At 35.0% G+C, this 5,003-nt stretch overlaps 1 long non-coding RNA gene across 1 annotated transcript; it reads right to left on the bottom strand.

Annotated features, from left to right (window-relative positions):
• Positions 1 to 228: 228 nt before the first annotated feature.
• On the bottom strand, positions 229 to 4,516 carry LOC122191144. Its single transcript, XR_006182314.1, has 5 exons — positions 4,483 to 4,516; positions 3,649 to 3,690; positions 1,886 to 1,924; positions 1,241 to 1,279; positions 229 to 268 (listed from the first exon to the last, which is right to left on the bottom strand). It is a non-coding gene; the product is annotated as an uncharacterized LOC122191144 (long non-coding RNA).
• Positions 4,517 to 5,003: the final 487 nt, after the last annotated feature.

The following is a 5,003-nucleotide window of genomic DNA, read 5'->3' as shown; positions in this document are numbered from 1 at the left end:
TCAGAAGCAAAAATATCAGTATTTTGTTATTTCATTGTGGGTTTTTTTTTGTAATCTTCACAGAATAAACTTCGCATTTTGTCTTCTTTGAATACACTACAGAGAATACATCACTATAAGGCCTTCCCAACACTAAACTGAGATATTTATCTTGATAATGTTTTACTCCATAAGAATAAAATATTGGTAAAATACACATCATACAGAAATATTGAAAGTAAGAGCTTACTTGTCCACCATATTGACTAGCTCCAGAAGAATATGACTCCTGTAAAAAAATGCCAAAGACATGGAGTTATCTGCTGTAGGATTTCTTAAATTAAAACATGATTCTCAACAGGAGCAAGATAGCAAGATAAGAGTGAAGACAACTAGCAAGACTTTCAGCATACTTTAATTACTAGATTTCAAGGCTCATGCTATCACTTCAGGAAACATTGAATTGCCAACTCATACTGTTTGTTACTCTTGTATTTTAAGAGCTTCTGTTTTTCTTGATAACTATACAATACGATGTCATTGTAATCCTGACAGCCCTTGATCTATTGCTACCCAGCTATAATAAGGAGACTTCACTGTCTTTGTAAATATCATGATGAAAGTTACTTTCTACCTTGCTGCTCCAGATTCCCCGTTTCTCTCAAAGAGAAACAACAAAAAATTATTTGCGCATAATCTAGCACATGCCCCTACATACCTCTGAGGCAAGTGCTAACCTGATGAAAGATAATCTACTGGAGAAAAAATCACATATCCAAATGAAATTCTACCTGCAGATAGTGTAGAGTAAAACAAAATATTATTCAGCCTAAATCAAGTTTCTTTACCACCAAGCCAAACAGCATGGCTCCACAAACAAAGACTTTTTGCCTTGACATGGGTTGTTTTCTGTTTTTCATGCTTTTTTTCCACGAATCAAATTCTTTATTTCTGGTAAATCACCATATGTCACTGCTAATTATCAAGCTCAGTATTATCCTCACCTCTTCCATGTCACTGTGCTTGTAATTTTGAGTCAGAGATTCAAGTAGTACACTTTAGCCATCAGTTAGGATTCTTCACGGTACTCAAACACTTCAGCCATAGTCTCATTCCCTCTGTGCCTTAGCTTGAGGACTTTCTACCCTACACTGAAAGCTACCATATCAGCTTCCACACGAGCTGTAATTGAAGTGGCCAGTATTTGTCAGTCCTTAAAAGCATTGGGGCAGAGAACACAGTAACATGAAGAAGTGCTTACCCGTTCATTCTGACGGTTGTAAGATGGCGAGGTGGAATCCTGTAAAATATTAGAATCCAGATATTTCATGGTAAATATTTCAATTTTGTCTAAGCAGAAGGCAATGAAAACTACTGCTTTGTTTGTGTGACTTGTTGGGACAGTTAAATTTGGAGGCTGTAGGATAAAGGAGCATTCCTTCAAGGTCTGTCTTTGCTCACTTCTGGGAGAGTGGCATTTATTTATTTGGAAACCTGGATGTCAAGGCCAAAGTTAGCAAGAAAGGGTTGGCTAATTAAGGGATCTCTGAAAATCAAATCAAGTAATTTTATTGACACGTCAGACAGCAAGAAATCTCCTTGAAGAGGGAAGAATGGATTTATCTTTTCTTTTTCTTAATGAAAGAAAGTTGACTTGAGATCTAAAATGCTGTATTTCCATTCATTATTTACCACATCTGTTTTTTTTTTTTGTTGTTGTTTTTTTTTTTTTTTTGTATTAGCTACAGTAGGCAAGTTCCACAAAAATAAAGGCAACTATTTGGCATATCAAACTCAATGACAAATTTCATTAACTGAGTTTTTGTTCTTCAAACAAAGTTCCCACATCAAAACCAAAACTTCTTCAAAATGGCAAGCTGGCTCTTCTTTCAAAACGATTACTTACATAGCTACTGTAACGGCTTCCTCCAGAATAAGATGTGTCCTGAGAAAAATAAATCAGTTATTTTTCCATAACAGAAGTTTTTTTGAAGGAAGGCTTCTTGAAGGACAGTAGTACATACATCTTTCTAATACATCTAGAATTTTATGTGCCCCTATCCACCAGAATGGCTGCCTTCACAGTCCCTTTGAAAAAAATCAGTTATTTTCCTTCAAAGAATCTGACTGGAAGATAGGTAGCTTATGCCTTTCAGTTTAAAATTAGTGAACATGCTAAAGAACAACATACTCGCAAAAATCTTTTAATATCCATTCTTGCAGAGTTGTATTTTGAGTACTGCTGCTTTTCCACAAGATCTATTAAGCTCACTAAGGAATGAGACAGTTTTGTGGCTAGTACATCATGCTAAGCACTTATCAATAATGTATACTTAATAAGGAATCCTTAGTCTGCAAAATGGCTTTCCAACTGCACTGTAAAGAAGATACTAAGAGACAACATTCTGAGATAGACTGCAACATACATTCCGGGGAGATCTAAGCTCTATATTAAGTACACATAAGCCACTTTTCCCTGCTGAGATACTGGGAACATCTATACATTGTAGTCTGGATCAGGAGCGTAACTTTGACACAATATTCCTGATAGTTTCTAGTTGCTGCAATTTTGATTGCATCAGGAAGAGTACTCAGAGGCAATAAATTGGATGCTGTTCAGATAACATTAAATTTCAGCACGTTCTCTAGGGTTGCCTTCCCATAGTAAACTGACATTTGGATTCATTGGATCAGATCTAACTTCCTGAGTCATGTGAACATCAGTTTCTGAGCAATCACTATTCCACTCTGTAGACCCCTTTCCATAAATCTGCAGTACTTGTTGATATGTAGCCACTATGTTCCCTCGTTCCTTACACACAATCCCTGATTCAGGACTGACATGTGAAGATGGCCAAGTCAGTATAAAAATGCCTCAGACCCAACAGGTAGTTCCATAGAAAACACATCTCACCATCAATAATATGAAGGGTAAGAATTATTTTCTGACTGTAGATATATACACATTCTTCCTTCTTGCAAGAAAGCATAAGGCTAGTTTTATTTATCACACAGTATTAATTCTGTACGGTGCACTCATGTAGCTGAGTCTAATCTGGCTTTATATCAACTAGCAGTCTGAAAACAATGACACAGATTTCAGTGCTAGGTACAGAAAGATCCAAGTACTTTTTCTCCTTTAAGTGCCATGCATATGGAGCCAGTAATATACTGGTGTGACTTTCTAAAGCATGAGGAACAGAACAGATTCTGAAGATTCTTAAACAGGTCTCTCCTGTAAAAGAGTTCTCATTTGTACGAGGAGGTTAACATTAAGAAATTGCTGACTTATGAAATGCTAATCTTTTTCTTGCAATGAATGACGGAAAAGGAATACAAGCAAAAATCTGTGTCCGTAAGACATGATTTGACATGATTTCAAAGAAGGCAGTAGTACTGATTCCCTAAATACATAATTATATTGACATGCACCTGTGTTTCTGCCAAACATTTTTCATTCAAAGACTTCTACTTGAATGAATATTATTTCAGATTGAAAGACAAGCTGAGATGCAAAAATGTCCTGTGTATATTTTTTTATAGTAACTAAAGTGGGTTATTTTTTAGAAGTGTATGACTATTCAATGCTAACTCTTTTTAATCTCTCTAACTATTATACTGACAAAACAAACGCAGGGTACCCTTAAAAGGCTGATAAATATTGCTTACATTAGAAGAGGAATTACTTCTGAGTGAGGAAGATGATCCACTCTGTAGGGGAGGAGAAAAATAAAACAACAACAAAAGCAACAACAGAAAAAGTTAGCCCTTGTCTTTGATCAAACACAAAATGAAACAAAATCTTAGAATGTCTCTTCTGTGTTTCTTTAAAGAAAGAACACGACAATCTGAACTTGAGTTACACTTAAATTTCACTTTCAGTAACTTTCCAAGATAACCAATAGTCTTTCTGCGGCCTGTAAGACTTTAAATCACAAAGAATTGCTTCGTATCTACCCATGACTGACTACCTAGAAAACAAGAATTCTACCCAAAGTGTGCAAATGTCCTTTATATACAGCAGGATGATTGACCACATGTCAAACATGTCAGCAGGATGATTGACCACATACTACTTGCTTTGAAAACCATATATTACTGTATTTAACAGATTTCAAATACTCTAGAGGAAAATCATTACCACCTTTCTTTAAAATATTTAGTTATTTATTTTGGAGAACTATATATACATGTTTCTATAAATACTTTCATAGCAATAAACAGCCATTTTTCAGAGAATACATCATGCTGTCAGCTGCAGACATGTGAAATCTCGGCATAAGAAACAGACTCTATCATGTCAGTGATGCATATTATTACCAAAGGAATAATGAATATAAATTTGAACAGTACATTCAAATAGATAATTAAATAACTTAGAAATAAATAGGCCTACAGATAATTTTCCAAATCATGTGAACATTCTCTTACACATACATGTACGTATAAAAACATAACAATAAAAAAAAATAAAAAAACACAGAATAAATAAATAACACTTACAGAACTTACACCAGAGCAATCACATCCACCCTGTAAAGAATGCAGAAAATATTTTAAGTTCTCAAGAGCAGTACCAAAACGGACTCTGGTTACAATTCAAGTTATTTCTGCAAATCCAGTTATGCAAACAATAAAGTTACATTCATATCTGCTCAAGTGCTTTCTAGAACATAGTCTATTTTTATTCTTTTCATTGTCTGCAACTTTTCCTGCACTTACTGCTCTGATGGGGTAAAACTTTCTAATTTTGTCTTTAAATTTGTTATCTACAATCATTACCTTATGAACTGAACTCATCAAAAGGGAAATGAAAAAGTTTGAGTGCTACAGAAAAATTGTTGGTTATTACCCTCCCCTAAAGGAAGCGAAAGTAGCTGGAATACATGCAGTACTCATACATGCTACAGATGTTATGGAAAACACTAAGGATTACTTTCAGTGGAGGACTGCAAGATGCTCTGATCTGATAAAAGTAAGACATGGCTGAGGTTTGCCATTCGGTGTCTCAAATGCAACATGGA

Source organism: Lagopus leucura, unplaced genomic scaffold, assembly GCF_019238085.1.
Source record: "Lagopus leucura isolate 7727_CA_CO unplaced genomic scaffold, USGS_WTPT01 53622-0_obj-0_obj, whole genome shotgun sequence".
Lineage (NCBI taxonomy): Eukaryota > Metazoa > Chordata > Aves > Galliformes > Phasianidae > Lagopus > Lagopus leucura.
The sequence above is the reverse complement of the archived record's forward strand: the minus strand, read 5'-3'. Positions and strand labels throughout refer to the sequence as shown.